The 19,297-nt window shown below is 38.5% G+C and overlaps 1 protein-coding gene and 1 pseudogene across 8 annotated transcripts in view; one reads left to right on the forward strand and one right to left on the reverse strand.

Moving 5' to 3' along the window:
• Eml6 (echinoderm microtubule associated protein like 6) overlaps nucleotides 1–19,297 on the reverse strand; it is a 283,002-nt gene that overhangs the window by 226,616 nt on the left and 37,089 nt on the right. The gene's annotated exons all lie outside the window — the stretch shown is intronic.
• On the forward strand, nucleotides 12,414–13,713 carry Gm12095 (annotated as a pseudogene).

Below are 19,297 nucleotides of genomic sequence, written 5' to 3' on the forward strand. Positions count from 1 at the left end.
AAGAAACATCACTTCTATGGCATTCTTGCCAAAACTCTGTAATCCAAACCATGAGGAAACATGAGACTAACTGAAATGGAGTCAATCTACCAAATAACTGATCTCTTCAAAACTGCCATGGCCATGAAAGATAAGAATTAAGAATGGTTGAGATAAAAGAAGCATAAGATACATGGTAAATAAATCTAGCATGTGATCTGAGATTGTCTTTCACTCTGGAGTACATTACTGAGACAATTGCCAGAGTGTGCCAGATCTTTAGATCAAATAACAGCAATTTTTAAGTATCGGTTTACTGACTGGGAAGTGTAGCATGCTTATGCAAACAATCTTGTGTTCAGGAACTTTACATTGAAGTACTGGGGAGAGTCATCAGGCAATAGACTTACTCTGAAGAGATTCATTAAAAAATACATATATTTGTGCATGTACATGCATATAAAAAGATGGCTGCCTGGATATATAGATATGTAGGTTGGTAAGATACTTATATGTACATGAATCTATAGATATGTGGGATGGGTAGATGGAAGAACAGACAGGGAGATAAGGGACAAAAAAGGAAGGAGAAAAAGATGAACAAAGAGAAGTAGGAAATGGGGAAAGAGTAAGAAAGAAAATTAATGCAAATATGCAAATGCAACTTTGCAAAATATTAACAACTAGAGCACCTGGATGGAGGATATATGGGAATCCCTTGTATGACTCTCAAATAAGGTTATTTCAAAGTAAAATAAAAACTTAAGAAGCACAGTGTGTGTGTGTGTGTGTGTGTGTGTGTGTGTGTGTGTATTAAAATATTTGCTAAGAAGTTTAAAATAGCCAAGCATGGTAGCACATGGCTGTAAGCCCAGAAAACACAAGATAAAACAGAAGAGTCAGAAGTTCAAGGCCAGTCTGTGCTACATAGCTAGTTTGAGGAGAGCCTGTGATTTATAATGAGCCCAGTCTCAAAAATAAATATATAGAATTACAAAAGTAATAACACATATATTTCTGTGATGTAGGTAATGGTAGATACTATAGGAACTAAACTAAGATCAATGTTTGAAAAGAGTTTTACTCAAACTTGTAGGGAAAGAATTAACACAGCAAAACAATTGGAACAATCAATTGAGCAGATAATGGAAATAATAAAATAATGTATACACAACACTTACATCAACATTGAGCTTCTATTTACAAAGATTTAAAATAATGAAAAAAACATACCAAAAAAAATACCAGCATTTTTATACTTCTCGAGCATGATTTGTAAACAGCAAATAATTTCTGAAAACATTTGTGCATTCACACAATTATGCATAAGAATTGAGAGACTGAATATAAAAATATTAGCTACTTCTAAAAGTATTACAATCAGTTGGATTTAAAATGGAAACAGTTTTCCAAACCAAGTAAGATATACAGAAACTATGTTTTGGTAAGAAAAGATGAAAAGGGAATAGAAAAATTTTAATAAAGGCAAAAATATTTAAAAACTGAAAAACCCACCCAAAGCAGAAAACATTGGCCATTGATACTCTTGATTAATCCAATGTCAACAGCCCCAGGTACAGGAAAACTGCTAACTAACCGCCTTTATGAAAATACTCACAGATAAAGCTTAGCAGAATTTGTGTGTGGTGGAGGTCATTGCTATTCTGAACAGAAAGGAAGTTAGCAAAGCTACCTTGGCAGGGCTGGAGAGATTGCTCAGCCATTAAGAGCACTGACTGCTCTTCTGAAGGTCCTGAGTTCAAATCCCAGCAACCACATGATGGCTCATAGCCATCCATAATGAGATGTGATGCCCTCCTTTGGTGTGTCTGAAGACAGCTACAGTGTACTTACATATAATAATAAATAAAATAATGAATAAAATCTTTATAAAAAATGCCTTGGCTTTGGGTATTCCACCTCTTCAAATGGACTTTTTTTCTACTCTGGGTGGAATATCATTGAATTAGTCACCGCACTGAAGAAACAGGCAAAGTTAACACTGGAGATTGCACTGTAGCCATTGGATAAACAATGTGAAAAAGCCAACAGAGGCAGACAGATGCTCTTAGAGTTAACTTACCTCAAATTCTTTATGCATGTGGAGTGTCCTCAAGGTTTTGTGAACAACAGGAATAATTAATTTAGTTATGATGACTTTGGGGCCTGGGAGATTAATTATCATTTCAGCTTTTTCCTTTGACCTAATCTCATTAATTTTGTATTTATTTTAAATGGCTCTCATTTAGGGTTCTCTGATTCCATAATGTGTGATGGTTAATAATATTCCAACTCTCTACTTTAGGCCAATTTGTTTGTTATTCAGAAATGATTTGCATTTGATCTCCTACAAGCAGACACTTGTTTGCTTGTAACAAGTCTAAAATAGAATATGAAAATTATTTGACAGGGGCCATGGACAGGTTACTTAACTCTGAGCCATTTTTAACAAAGTAATATAAAGAAATGTTGGCTAGAAAGCAAGGAGATAAGACAGTCAAATGGAGAGACACCAGAGCCTCTCTCAATGTCCACTCCATTCCTGCCTGGAACCCTAGGTGATGGGAAGAAGCACCAAAATAATTTTGGGGAGTCCTTTAAGATTGCGAACCTCACTTACCTCATGTACCCTCAGCCTGGCAGAAAGAGTGCTACATACCCTCTATACCAATGCAGCCCTAGTGTCATGTACGGTAAGTCCCATGGCTTTTCCTACGCATAGCTCTTGAGTCTGCTAAAGCTTTTTCTAATTCAATTAAGGTCATACTCAGTCTACAACTTTAACATTTTGAATTACATTCACCCTCAGGTTCCTAGTAGAGAAGTAAAGATGATTTTTTTTCTCATATGTCATATTTTTTATATATTGGTTAGAGGACACCAATATCCTCTAACTGTCTACTCATCCAACAAAGAAGCGGCCAGCCATATGCTATGTTTGATTTTTAAATTTTTAGTATTTTTAAAACAGACTACTAGGCACGATGGTGTAACACTTGTTAGGATGAAGCAGAACTGTCAGTTTAAAACTAACCTGAGCTACATAATGAAACAGTCACAACAAGAAACATATTAATTTTAAAAAATAACACTATCATACTTTAAGTGTATGTCATTTCTTTTTACATAGTCTTGAGTATCTGAATTATATTACTATTCTACACAAATTAAACTAAGCCTGTAAGATGTCTGAATGGGTAAAGGCACTTGCCACCAAGTGTACTAGTGTGAATTTAATCCCCAGAACCATATGGAGAGAACTGATACATGCAAATCATCTTCTGACCTCCACATGCTCACTGTGACAGCTGGAAGAAAGAAAGAAAGAAAGAAAGAAAGAAAGAAAGAAAGAAAGAAAGAAAGAAAGAAAGAAAGAGAGAAAGAGAGAGAGAGAGAGAGAGAGGGGGGAAGGAAGGAAGAAAGAAAGAGAGAGAAAGAAAGTCCAACAAGAAAGAAAGAAAGAAAGAAAGAAAGAAAGAAAGAAAGAAAGAAAGAAAGAAAGAAAGAAAGAAAGAAAGGAAGGAAGAAAGGAAGAAAGGAAGAAAGAAAGAAAAGTCCAACCAGGCTGAAGAGGACACTAAAGCTGAAATCAAACCAAAACCAGTAAAATAAAAACACCATACTCAATTTTTAGAACAAACAATGATTTGCAAATGAATTTGTTGTGATTGCTAAGACAGGGTCTGACTATATAGGCTAGGTTAGATTTGAACTATTAACTTTCTCATCATGTTAACTCAGTTTCCTAACAACCTTTGTGTGTGTGTATGTGTTTGCATACATGTGTGCCTCTTTGTGTATGTACATCTGTCTTTGTGTATGTATGGATGTGTGTGTGTACTTATGCATGTGTTTGTGCATGTGTGTTATGTGTTTGCATGTATGTGTGCCTTTGTGTGTACATATGCATCTGCCTTTGTATGTGTGCATGAATATGTGTGTGTGCTTATGCATGTGTTTTTGCATGTGTGCATGTGTGTGCATGTGTTCATGGGGAGGTGCACAAGTGTGTGTTTATGAGTATAAAGAACAGATGTCATCTTCAAGGATGCCATCTACCTCCTTTGAGACAGCATCTTTCTATGGCATACAACTCACCAGCTATGTTAGTCTTGCTGGCTTATAAAGCCTCAGGAATTCTGTCTCTGCCTCCCCAGTGCTGGCATGATAGGCTCATTCACCATACCTGGCATTTTCACATGGGTTGTAAGGATTCAACTCACATCATCATGTTCACGAAGCAAGCACTGCCCTTTGCTGAAAGAGCTATCCCCCAGTCCAAATAGACTTGTAAATTTAACCTCAGCATAAAGAAAAGTGAAGTTGGAGGCAGAAAGATTACCATAAGTTTGAGGCCAACCCAGTCTATATAGTAAGACCCTGACTGAAAAGATCAAAAGGAGAGAAAGACATAAAAGTAAATCTTTAAGTTTTCTTAGTCAATTTATTCTTATGGAAAATAGCTTACAACAATCCTGAAACAATTTCATGTTTATTAGAACAGTATACAGACACACAGACAGACATGATAGGTAGATAGGTAGATTCATACGTATGTATGTACATACATACATACATACATACATACATACATACATACATACATAGATAACTTCCCTATCTGTGGACTGATGGTTCCAGCATATCCAGTAGACACTAAAATCTGCAGATGTCCAAAGCCTCATAAATTAAATGTGTGTATATCCTACATATATCCTCTCATTTCCTTAATGTGGAAGGGGGTGCATGTGTATTTGTGTGTGTGTCTGCACATCCTCGAATGCACATATGAAGTGAAGACCAGTGGTGAACCTTGGGTCTCTTTCTCAGTTCCTTCCCTACCATGTTTCTTGAGACAGGGTCTTTCATAGAACTTGGAAGTCAGCAATAGACTAGACAAGCTAGTCAACAAGCCCCAAGAACCCTCCTGTCTGAGCCACCCTCCCATTCCCCAGCACAGGGATTGCACAGAAAGGTATGCATCCAACCAAATCCTTTCTTATACACTAATTGTTTAGGAGACAAGGTTAAATGAAAAATCTGTGCATGTGCAACACAGACATAAGTTTTCTCACATTTCCAGTCTGGAATTGATTGAATCCATAGGTATTTAACCAGTGGATAAAAAGGCCTACTATATCTGTATTTTCAGCTGCAAACATCAAGAATCAATAGTATCCCTTAGAGTAAAGATCAGTTGCTTGTTTTTATTTTGAGGCATGTTCTCATAATTTAGCTCAGGCTGACCTGGAATTTATCATGTACCTAGGTTGGCCTCAAACTATCCATCCACATAACTCATTCTCATGAGTACCAAGATTATAAAGCAGGGCCACTATTTCTAGCTTTAAAACAGTTTTGTTTTTCTTTTTCTGCTATTTTTATGTGTATTTTGCACGAGTATATGTGTTCCATGTATGTGGCTGGTGCTGTAGAGGCCAGTAAGAATCAGATCTCCTGGAACAAGAGTTACTGACAATTGTGAGCTATCATCTGGATGCTGGGAACTGACCTTGAGTCTTCTAGAAGAGCAAACATTGTTCTTAATTGTGAAGTCACCTCTCGTCATTTAGAAAATATTTTTTAAATAATAGTTCCAGTAAAAGAACCAGTGCCCCTTGGAGAAAGAAATTACTCCAGTGCTGGAGAAATGTACACATAGGATGGCCCTAGAACCACCAATCAATCTAAAAGTAATGAGATGCTAAAAATAATATCAAGCTCTATCAAACACACATAAAATATAAATAGATAATTTTGACATCAAAATGAATGAGAGCAGAAAATACCTCATTATAACTGAATGCCAATTATCTGTGGAAATTAGTCTAATGAAAAGACTGGAAGTCCCTTCCAGTCGGCACCAGCACTGGGTCACCTTGGGCGCGGAGTTGGAGGCACCCCCAAGGTCCCCTTGAGGACTCTTCACTCGATTTTAGGACCACTGATGAGTGGAACACAACTTCTGTTCCAATCCAATCGTGCAGACCTGAGACAGCATTAGGGAAGCAGAAAACCTGGCCTGACCAGGGTCACAAATCCCTTCCGGTCAGCGCCAGTACCAGGTCATCTTGTACGATTAGTCGGTGGACACCCCCAAGGTCCCTAGAGGACAGCATCTGAGACAGACCCCGTTTCAGGCTCCAGACATCTGGGCACCTTCCTTGCCAGAGGAGAGGTGTCCACCCCGCCCGAGAGAGCTTTGAAACAGCACCTGGGGGGAGCCATCTTGGTTCCCGGATCCCTCCGAGACTAATCTGCGCAGGTGAGAGTGTGGAAAATGCAAAATACAAAAAGATCCTAACTCAAAACATCCAGGAAATCCAGGACACAATGAAAAGACCAAACCGAAGGATAATAGGAGTAGATGAGCTTCTGTGACAGGCCGAAGCAATACAGCTTCTGGGATGGGTCCTGTTTCAGGCCTTCATGTTCTGCCAAGAGGCAGGTCCAAATGCCAGATATCTGTGCACCTTCCCTGTAAGAGGAGAACTTGCCTGCAGAGAGTGCTCTGACCACTGAAACTCAAAGGAGAGAGCTAGTCTCCCGGGTCTGCCGATAAAGGCTAATAGAATCACGAGAGGAACAATCTCTAACCAGAGGCAACTATAACAACTAACTCCAGAGATTACCAGATGGTGAAAGGCAAACGTAAGAATCTTACTAACAGAAACCAAGACCACTCACCATCATCAGAACGCAGCACTCCCACCCCACCCAGTCCTGGGCACCCTAACACACCCGAAAAGGTAGACCCGGATTTAAAAGCATATCTCATGATGATGGTAGAGGACATCAAGAAGGACTTTAATAACTCACTTAAATAAATACAGGAGAACACTGCTAAAGAGTTACAAGTTCTTAAAGAAAAGCAGGAGAACACAATCAAACAGGTAGAAGTCCTTAAGGAAAAACAGGAAAACACATCTAAACAGATGATGTAAATGAACAAAACCATACTAGACCTAAAAAGGGAAGTAAACACAATAAAGAAAACCCAAAGTAAGGCAATGCTGGAGATAGAAACCCTAGGAAAGAAATCTGGAACCATAGATGTGAGCATCAGCAACAGAATACAAGAGATAGAAGAGAGAATCTCAGGTGCAGAAGATTTCATAGAGAACATTGGCACAACAATCAAAGAAAATGCAAAATGCAAAAAGATCCTAACTCAAAACATCCAGGAAATCCAGGACACAATGAGAAGACCAAACCTACGGATAATAGGAGTAGATGAGAATGAAGATTTTCAACTTAAAGGGCCAGTAAATATCTTCAACAAAATTATAGAAGAAAACATGCCAAACATAAAGAAAGAGATGCCCATGAGCATACAAGAAGCTACAGAACTCCAAATAGACTGGACCAGAAAAGAAATTCCTCCTGACACATAATAATCAGAAAAACAAATGCACTAAATAAAGATAGAATATTAAAAGAGGTAAGGGAAAAGGGTCAAGTAACATAAAGGCAGGCCTATCAGGATTACACCAGATTTTTCACCAGAGACTATGAAAGCCAGATGTTATACAGACACTAAGAGAACACAAATGCCAGCCCAGGCTACTATACCCAGCCAAACTTTCAATTACCATAGATGGAGAAACCAAAGTATTCCACGACAAAACCAAATTCACACACTATTTTTCCATGAATCCAGCCCTTCAAAGGATAATAACAGAAAAAATATACAAGAATGGAAACCATGCCCTGGAAAAAGCAAAAGAGTAATCCTTCAACAAACCTAAAAGAAGACAGCCACAAGAACAGAATGCCAACTCTAACAACAAAAATAATAGGAAGCAGCAATTACTTTTCCTTAATATCTCTTAATAGCAATGGACTCAATTCCCCAATAAAAAGACATAGACTAACAGACTGCCTACACAAACAGGACCCAACAATTGCTGCTTACAGGAAACCCATCTCAGGGAAAAAGACAGACACTACCTCAGAATGAAAGACTGGAAAACAATTTTCCAAGCAAATAGTCTGAAGAAACAAGCTGGAGTAGCCATTCTAATATCTAATAAAATCGACTTCCAACCCAAAGTTATCAAAAAAGACAAGGAGGGACACTTCATTCTCATCAAAGGTAAAATCCTCCAAGAGGAACTCTCAATTCTGAATATCTATGCTCCAAATGCAAAGGCAGCCACATTCATTAAAGAAACTTTAGTAAAACTCAAAGCACACATTGCATTTCACACAATAATAGTGGGAGACTTCAACACCCCACTCTCATCAATGGACAGATCCTGGAAACAGAAACTAAACAGAAACACATGGAAACTAACAGAAGTTATGAAACAAATTGATTTAACAGATATATACAGAACATTTTATCCTAAAACTAGTGGATATACCTTCTTCTCAGCACCTCATGGTACCTTTTCCAATATTGAAATATAACTGGTCACAAAACAGGCCTCAACAGATACAAAAATATTGAAATTGTCCCATGCATCCTATCAGATCACTATGGACTAAGGCTGATCTTCAATAACAACATAAATAATAGAAAGCCAACAAGACTCTTCTCAATGAAACCTTGGTCAAGGAAGGAATAAAGAAAGAAATTAAAGACTTTGTAGAGTTTAATGAAAGTGCAGGCACAACATACCCAAACTTATGGGACACAATGAAAGCATTTCTAAGAGGAAAACTCATAGCTCTGAGTGCCTCCAAAAAGAAACTAGAGAGCGCACACACTAGCAGCTTGACAACACACCTAAAAGTTCTAGAACAAAAGGAAGCAAATTCACCCAAAAGGAGTAGATAGCAGGAAATAATCAAACTCAGGGGCGAAATCAACCAAGTGGAAACAAGAAGAACTATTCAAAGAATTAACCAAACGAGGAGTTGGTTCTTTGAGAAAATCAACAAGATAGATAAACCCTTAGCTAGACTCACTAGAGGGCACAGGGAAAGCATCCTAACTAGCAAAATCAGAAATGAAAAGGGAGACATAACAACAGATCCTGAAGAAATCCAAAACACCATCAGATCCTTCTACAAAAGGCTATACTCAACAAAACTGGAAAACCTGGACGAAATGGACAAATTTCTAGACAGATACCAGGTACTAAAGTTAAATCAGGATCAGGTTAATGATCTAAACAGTCCTATATCCCCTAGAGAAATAGAAGCAGTCATTAATAGTCTCCCAACCAAAAAAAGCCCAGGACAAGATGGGTTTAGTGCAGAGTTCTATCAGACCTTCAAAGAAGACCTAATTCCAGTTCTTCACAAACTATTCCACAAAATAGAAGCAGAAGGTACTCCACCCAATTCATTCTATGAAGCCACAATTACTATGATACCTAAACTACATGAAGACCCAACAAAGATAGAGAACTTCAGACCAATTTCCCTTATGAATATCAATGCAAAAAGACTCAATAAAATTCTCACTAACAAAATCCAGGAACACATCGAAACAATCATCCATCCTGACCAAGTAGGTTTCATTCCAGGGATGCAGGGATGGTTTAATATACAGAAATCCATCAACATAATCCACTATATAAACAAACTCAAAGACCAAAACCACATGATCATCTTCTTAGATGTGGAGAAAGCATTTGACAAAATCCAACACCCATTCATGATAAAAGTCTTGGAAAGATCAGGAATTCAAGGCCCATACCTAAACATGATAAAAGCAATCTACAGCAAACCAGTAGCCAACATCAAAGTAAATGGTGAGAAGCTGGAAGCAATCCCACTAAAATCAGGGACTAGACAAGGCTGTCCACTCTCTCCCTACCTATTCAACATTGTACTTGAATTCCTAGCCAGAGCAATTAGACAGCAAAAGGAGATCAAGGGGATACAAATTGGAAAGGAAGAAGTCAAAATATCACTTTTTGCAGATGATATGATAGTATATAAAAGTGACCCTAAAAATTCCACCAGAGAACTCCTAAGCCTGATAAACAGCTTCAATGAAGTAGCTGGATATAAAATTAACTCAAACAAGTCAATGGCCTTTCTGTACACAAAGGATAAACAGGCTGAGAAAGAAATTAGGGAAACAACACCCTTCTCAATAGTCACAAATAATATAAAATACCTTGGCGTGACTCTAACTAAGGAAGTGAAAGATCTGTATGATAAGAACTTCAAGTCTCTGAATAAAGAAATTAAAGAAGATCGCAGAAGATGGAAAGATCTCCCATGCTCTTGGATTGGCAGGATCAATATAGTGAAAATGGCTTTCTTGCCAAAAGCAATCTACAGATTCAGTGCAATCCCCATCAAAATTCCAACTCAATTCTTCAATGAGTTAGAAAGGGCAATGTGCAAATTCATCTGGAATAACAAAAAACCTAGGATAGCAAAAACTCTTCTCAAGGATCAAAGAACCTCTGGTGGAATCACCATGCCTGACCTAAATCTGTACTACAGAGCAATTGTGATAAAAACTGCATGGTACTGGTATAGCGACCGACAAGTAGACCAATGGAATAGAATTGAAGACCCAGAAATGAACCCACACACCTATGGTCACTTGATCTTTGACAAGGGAGCTAAAACCATCCAGTGGGAAAAAGACAGCATCTTCAACAAATGGTGCTGGCACAACTGGAGGTTATCATGTAGAAGAATGTGAATTGGTCCATTTCTATCTCCTTGTACTAAGGTCAAATTTAAGTGAATCAAGGCACTCCACATAAAACCAGAGACAGTGAAACTTATAGAGGAGAAAGTGGGGAAAAGTCTCGAAGATATGGGCACAGGGGAAAAATTCCTGTATAGAACAGCAACGGCTTGTGCTGTAAGATCAAGAATTGACAAGTGGAACCTCATAAAATTACAAAGCTTCTGTAAGGCAAAAGACACCGTCAATAAGACAAAATCGCCATCAACAGATTGGGAAAGGATCTTTACCTATCCTAAATCAGATAGGGGACTAATATCCAAGATATAAAAAGAACTCAAGAAGTTGGACTCCAGAAAATCAAATAACCCCATTAAAAATGGGGCTGAGAGCTAAACAAAGAATTCTCACCTGAGGAATACCGATGGCTGAGAAGCACCTGAAAAAATGTTCAACATCCTTAATTATCAGGGAAATGCAAATCAAAACAACCCTAAGATTCCACCTCACAACAGTCAGAATGGTTAAGATTAAAAACTCAGGTGACAGCAGATGCTGGAGAGGATGTGGAGAAAGAGGAACACTCCTCCATTGTTGGTGGGATTGCAAGTTTGTACAACTACTCTGGAAATCAGTCTGGTGGTTCCTCATAAAGAGGACATAGTACTACTGGAGGATCTCGCAATACCTTTCCTGGGCATATATCCAGAAGATGTTCCAACTGGTAAGAAGGACACATGCTTCACTATGTTCACTCAAGAAGAAAGAACCAAAATGTGGACACTTTGCCCCTTCTTAGAATTGGGAACAAATCACCCATGGAAGAAGTTACAGAGACAAAGTTTGGAGCTGAGATGAAAGGATGGACCATCTAGAGACTGCCATACCCAGGGTTCCATCCCACAATCAGCCTCCAAACGCTGACACCATTGCATACACTAGCAAGATTTTGCTGAAAGGACCCAGATATAACTGTCTCTTGTGAGGCTATGCCGGCGCCTAGCAAACCCAGAAGTGGATGCTCACAGTCAGCTATTGGATGGATCACAAGGGATGTGCAACCCTATAGGAGGAACAACAGTATGAACTAACTAGTACCCCCCAGAGCTTGTGTATATGTATCAGAAGATGGACTAGCTGGCCATCATTTGAAAGAGAGGCCTATTGGTCTTGCAAACTTTATATGCCTCAGTACAGGGGAACGCCAGGGCCAATATGTGGGAGTGGGTGGGTAAGGGAGTGGGGGAGGGTATGGGGGACTTTGGGATAGCATTGGAAATGTAAATGAAGAAAATACCTAATTTAAAAAAAAAGACTGCAAGAGACCCATGAACTTATCAATTCAGATTTAATATAACAACACATACTAAACCTGTGAAGGGAACAAGCTTGTTGAGAAATAAGATACTTATCTAGTCTTAAAGCATTTCCTCACAAGGTACTTATTATTTATCAAAGAGAAAATACTAACTATACAATAAGAAAATCAGTAAGTCATTAATAACCTGTGTAGCATAATCAGATTTAACATCACCAAGGCTGGGTAAACAGACATTAAAGCTCTGTCAGACATCAGCCACTGGGAAGCCACAGAATCACTTCAGAGGTGTTCCAGACTAAAGTACATACCCTAAATGTGATCCTTAGACCCACTAGACAATGCCACTGAACATTCCATAATACAACTGCCCTTCACACTTTCAAAGTCTTAAACGATAAAGAAAAGTCAGAAGTGTTTTCCTAGATGGAAGGAGGCTGCGCCTACCTTTCTAGCTCAAGATTATTAGTGAAGACATGGGGAACCCAGGATACTCACTATAGAAAAACAGAGATGCAAATAGGAAAAAGGGAAAAATATGGAACACTCTGGAGTGAGGAGCAGGTTGAGATGACAGCAGAGTGCATTGTGTACTCCAGGAGGAGCCTAACAGAAAACAAGCACCTACAGATGACTCTTGGTGCTGTGACTAAATTAGAGCACAGGCAAGAATATAGTACTATATCAGCACACTATAATTATTTGGAAGTATATTCTTCTTGTGCTTTAGAATTACGGGCTATAGGAATAATGTTTGTAATCTATTTTTGAATAATTCAGGACAAAGTAATAGTAAATGTGTATCTGTAGAAAATAAAGCAAAAGTGTCCAAATACTTGAAGTTTTCTTATGCAGCCTCAATCCAGGAATTGGCAATAAAGTCCACACACTGGAATATATATAAACTTGCATTGCTAGCCTGTGGCCTGGGCAAATGAAAAACCCCCAGAAACTCATTTTCATGAACATCAGGAGACCTGCTGACCTTAGGGACCTAGAGGAAGCCCTTATTGTTACAGAGATCTTTTCTGAGTTCTCCAAACTGCATAAGCTCCAGCATCTCCATTTGCATAATGTCTACTTCCTGACTGAACGCCTGGACCTTAATGCTCAGGCTTTCAGAATCAGACATGAGGTATCTGTCCCAGTGTCCAAGCATCCATCAGCTCAAATACCTGGACATTAGTTACAGCACCTTCAAGCCTTCAAGTCATCGATTTCTAGGAAGCCTACTAGAAAGACTGACAGCTACTCTGCAGACATTAAAATTGAAGTGCTTTAACCTCACCGACTTCCAAATCCATGACCTTCTGCCTGTGCTGAGCCAGTGTTCCCAGCTCACTGAAGTCGATTTTGTTTCGAACAAATTTTCCATGGGCAGCCTGAAGAAGCTGCTGCAGCATACTGCCAACCTCACACAGCTGACCCCGGAGAAGTACCCTGCCCCTGTTGAAGTCTATGATGACCGTCATGGTGTTATTCCAGACAGATTTGTACAACTTTGTTCTGAGCTTATGAACACACTCAAGGGTGTAAGGCAGCCAAAGCAGGTCTATTTTGTGAGTACGACATGTTTACCTAATTATGAATTCCTCATTTATAATTTGGAGGGCATGGTATCTTCTGAGCAATTAAGAAGGAGAGGTCATTGCTGGGATTTGCTCAATGGAAAGCAGGTCTCAAGAGACGCATTAGAGTTATAGAACATATGTATTCAAGAATTTTTGGATGTACTTTGGAAAGATAATTATTTCATTTCCCTTGAATGTCAGTCAAATTCTTCTGAGTTGAGGTAGTTGTGTTGAGATGGAAAACCATGACCTTATTTTCAGCTTACTGTCTACAGTACAGACACACCCTTGAACAGCAACTATATCTGAAAATTGTAGGCCTGCATTCCAGCACTTTCCGAGTATGAGGGACCCTAGAAGTAGGGAAGGGGATAAAGAGAGAGGACATTATAAAGATCATAATGGACTTGAATAGGAGGGCTCTGTTTCATTCTCCCTGTGGATGGCATCCACCTTTTGGCTCTCCCCTTACATACTGTTCTACAGGATATGGATATGTTTTTATGAAGTATAAATCTGACTAAAGTTGGAGTATTTTTGTGTTACACTGTTATCACTCTTAAGCTGTATCTCTTTCTTGGGGAGGTCCAGCAGCCTGCTATTATCTTCTACCACCACTGTTACCATTATAATTTCTCATAGGTTCTAATAAATCTGTTTTGAATAAGAAAAAAAATTAATTTAAAGGACAAGTACCAAGAACTAGATTATATTTACTTTGCTTATAATTAAAATTCTCATAAGAATTTCATAAAATGTGTATTGATCATATAGATACTCTCAAACCTTCCCATATTTACTCCCTTCCCCCTTACACTCATCTCTGTAACCTCATTCTCTTTAAATCCCAGGAATCTAATTTGTGCTGCCCACAAACTTGTGTCTGTGTGGTCATTCACTGGAGCATTGTTGACGTAATGGTAGTTGACCTTTAAATAAAACAGACTTTCCATCTCCCAGCAGCTATGAGTGGACATTAGCTTCTCAGATAGGAATAGACCTCAGTGCCCACCACCCCTGCCATGCTGGGATTCTGTCTGACTTGAGCTCCTTCGGGTCTAATGTACACTGTCATTGCCACTATGCAACTGTCCTTCTGTGCTCAGAAAACTGTTCCCTTGGCATCATCTACTGCCTCTGATTCTTACAATATTCCCATCCAGTCTTCTAAAATTTTGTTGTTGAGTAGGAATTTTCTTTGCTCTTATTTTCATTTTAAAAGTTTTTATACTATAAAATAGGCAAATTATAGTCATGCTGTATCCACAGAGTTAATCATTTGTGTTAGTGAGAGAAGTACTTTCAACCAAATTCATAGAGACTCATAAATGCCTACTTTATGCCTTTGTTAGTAAAAACTGATATTTGATATTTTCAGTCAATACATTTGCATTTTAAAGCATACTTTGGATTAAACTAGTAACTACTCTGAAAATGAGTAGTTAACTTTTCAATTTTCTTACTAGTAATTATAAGCATAAAAACAGCAAGACTTGTTTAATCTCTGATATATTCCCACAATTATTAAAAACAGGCATTGCCCATCTCTGCACATACATATAACAAATAGATGTAAAAAAAGGTTAACAAAAGACCCATGAAGTATACTATCATTAGTCAATTTTTCAGTTTGCAAAATTCAAGTTTATAATATTGAACAAGTATATTGCACAGATGAGAACTATCACATTCAGAATCCATTTAAACTCATATTCTCAGATGAAGTAACCATATGGGAAGTAATTTCTCATCAATGATCAGCCTGGGTATTTAGCACTGCCACTAAGACTAACTCCAAAATTAAATCATAATGCACCAAAGCTAAAATCTACTTTCTAAAATGCCTCCAGATTAACTTCACTGGCATGAACCTAAATATACCGATTACCAAACTCAGCATTTCTGAGATGAATAAAAGCCCCACTGGTTACCTTAAGCCTCATCCTCTGTACTCAGGAAGTTTATCTTTCCCAGATGTAGAAGGGAACCTCCATGCATTTCATTTGGCTCAGATGCTTTTTTCTCATAAAAATGTGCTCCCTTTATTTGGTAGCAGAGGAGAGAAAATGGATCTCAGAAATAAGCCCACCATCTTCTAAAGCTTCTAAGCAGACAAGGGTAGCAGAGGCAGTCACCTGAGACAGAGTTGCTTACGTAAGGGAGAGATAGTACACACACACACACACACACACACTTACTCTTCTGTGCAAAAAAGGAAACTCGCAAAGAATTGCATTTGGCAGGAATGATGAAGTGCAGAAGAGTTACTGGCTGATGAGACTGTCTTTAACCTGCTGCCTCTTGGTAGTGCAGTTCTACAGTGTCAATTAAAGCTGGAAATGGCCAAGCCCTCCTCTGAGCATGTCCCCAAATAACAAGGCTCCCCCTCTGTAGTATGTAAGGAATCATAGTGATACCTACAGAGAAAACACTGATTTCCTCACAAAAATTTCAAAAAACTAAGAAAGGAGTTAGTGAGATGGCTCAGCAGGTAAAATGTTTGTGGTGCTCGCCAGACAACCTCATCCAATCTCCAGAACCCACATAAAATGGAGGGAGACAACTGACTTCACAAAGTTGTTCTGACTTCCATACGCACACCATGGTACATATATCCACATACAGACATCATAGACACATCATCACAATCCTCATCAATTTAATAAGAAAGAAAGTTCCCCTCATTTTGATTGTCTGACTTGAAACATTGATCATAGATTATGTACAAATTTTTAGAGATGGGACCCTGATTTCTCCTGAGGATTGAGGGGGGCCGAATGAGGCTGGTCGGCAGCAATAGATATCTTAATAGACATCTCACTCAGAGCCTGACTAGTGAAACTTAAGGCAGTGCTCCCTCAGCAATGTATTTATCAACTCCTTATATGTAGCAGGAGCACAAAGAATACACAAGAGAATAATTCACTGATTTACCTTATGTAAGTCATACAAGTATTCAAATGATTATTTATAAGGTCTTTGTGATTATTATTGTATTTATTTTTCAGGAGATAATAGTGCATTTTACAAAACAACAACCTTAGGGATGGATATAGGAAAATACTGATATGTTATACGATGGAAGGTCAAGAATAGGAGAAAATGGAAAGTGAGGTAATATGGGGAAAAGACTGGATAGTGGGTGGTATTTCTTTTCTTTAGTTTTAAACTTCGTCATGGAAAAATAATGTTGAAATGTTCATATCCTTATCAATTTTGATATTAATATATGGAATAATGGCTTTCACAAGTGTGGTGGTTTGAATAAACAGGCTCCACCCAGAGATTTGCATGGGTGAGGAACTGAAAAAGAGGAAATAGGCAAAGGTCACTGTGACAGGGAAGAAAACCAGACTTAAAGGCCCACAGACATATGAGAATCAGGGAGGTGGCTAATCAGATTCTCCTCTGGCAGAGGGAAGAAGAATAATCTCCCCAGAAAGACCCTAAGATCTGCATATTTGCAACATCTTTTTTGCTACACGAAGGGCCTTCCAGTTTCTGTCTGCATCCTGGAGTTGACTCTGTGTCAAGCTGTCCATACTCAAATTCCAGGAAAGAGCTGGTATCCCAGGAATGTTCACAAGACTGTGAGCACAGGTAAGATCACCACTTCTGCTCAGAGGGACCCATCTGGGGCCCTCGGGACACAGGAACTGGGGAGCAGTCTGTGCTAGGATCCTTCTGGTTTCCATCTGAATTCCAGAGCCTGTGGCACAGCTCTCCATACAGAAATTCTGCCTGGAGAGAACTCCTCTCCCAGGAGTGCTGACATGCAGGCTTACAGGAGAGACAAGCCACAGTCAGAAACAGCAAGACCAGCTAGCACCACAGATAACCAGATGGCAAAAGGCAAGGACAAGAACATAGGCAATAGAAACGGAGGTTACTTGGCATCATCAGAACCCAGTTCTCCCACCACAGCAAGTCCTGGATACCACAAAACTGGAAAAGCAAGACTCTGATTTAAAATCACATCTCATGATGATACAGAACTTTAAGAAGGACATAAATAACTCCCCTAAAGAAATAAAGGAGAACACGGGTAAACAGCTTGAAGCCCCTAAAGAAGAAGAAAAAAAAATCCCTTAAAGATTTGCAGGAAAACAAAACCAAACAGGAGAATGAATTGAACAAAACCATGCAGGATCTAAAAATGGAAATAGAAACAAGAAATCACCAAGGGCAACAACACTGGAAATTTAAAAAAACCTAGGAAAGAGATCAGGAGTCACAGACACAAGGATCACCAATAGAATACAAGAGATAGAAGAGAGAATCTCAGGTGCAGAAGATACCATAGAAAACATTGACACAACAGTCAGAGAAAATGAAAAATGCAAAAAGCTCCTAACACAAAACATCCAGAAAATCCAGGACATGATGAGAAGACCAAACCTAAGTATAATAGGTATAGAAGAAAGCAAAGATTCCCAACTTAAAGGGCCATAAATATCTTTTAAAAATTATAAAAGAAAGCTTCCCTAACCTGAAGAAAGAGATGCCAATGAACATACAAGAAACCTACAGAATTCCAAATAGACTGGACCAGAAAAGAAATTTCTCCCACCACATAATAATCAAAACACCAAATGCACAAAGCAAAGAGAGAATATTAAAAGCAGTAAGGGGGGACAGTCAAGGAACATATAAAGGCAGACTTATCAGAATTATACCAGACTTCTTGCCAGAGACTATGAAAGCTAGAAGATCCTGGGCAGATGTCATACAGACCCTAAGAGACACAAATGCCAGCCTAGGCTACTATATCCAGCAAAACTCTCAGCTACCATAGATGAAGAAACCAAGATATTCCATGATAAAACCAAATTTATACATCTTTTCCACAAATCCAGCCCTACAAAGGATAACACCAACACAAGAAGGGGACCTACACCCTCAAAAAAGCAAGAAAGCAATCTTCTTTCAACAAACCCAAAAGAAGATAGCAACACAAACATAAAAATAACAAAAAATAACAGGAAGCAACAATCACTATTCCTTAATTTCTCTTAACGTCAATGGACTCAACCCCTCCCCCCCAAAATAGAATGACAGACTGGATATGTAAACAGGACCCAATATTTTGCTGCATAAAATGCATAAAATGCATCTCAGTGTAAAAGAAAGACACTACCTCAAAGTAAAGGGCTGGAAAACAATTCTCCAATCAAATGGTCCCAAGAAACAAGCTGGAGTAGTCATTCTATTGAATAAAAGGAACTTTCAACCAAAAATTATTAAAAAAAAAAAAAGGATAAGGAAGAACATTTAATACTCATCACAGGAAAAATCTACCAAGATGAGATCTCAATTTTGAACATCTACACTCCAAATGCAAGGGCAGCCACATTCATAAAAGAAACTCTAAAGCTCAAAGCACACATTGCACCTCAAACAATGATAGTGGGAGACTTCAAGACCCCACTCCCATCAATGGACAGATCATGGAAACAGAAACTAAACAGAGACACATTGAAACTAACAAGTTATGAACCAAATGAACAGATATCTAAAGAATATTTCATCCTAAAACAAAAGGATATACCTTCTTCTCAGGGCCTCATGGTACCTTCTCCAAAACTGACCATATAATTGGTCACAAAACAGGCCTCAACAGATACAAGAAGACTGAAATAATCCCATACATCCTATCAGATCACCATGGACTAAGGCTGGTCTTCAATAGCAACAAAAACAACAGAAATCCCACATACACATGAAAGCTGAACAACGCCCTACTCAATGATAACTTGGTCAAGGAAGAAATAAAGAAATTAAAGACTTTTTAGAATTTAATGAAAATGAAGGCACAACATACACAAA

Source organism: Mus musculus, chromosome 11, assembly GCF_000001635.26.
Source record: "Mus musculus strain C57BL/6J chromosome 11, GRCm38.p6 C57BL/6J".
In the NCBI taxonomy this organism is placed as follows: Eukaryota; Metazoa; Chordata; class Mammalia; order Rodentia; family Muridae; genus Mus; species Mus musculus.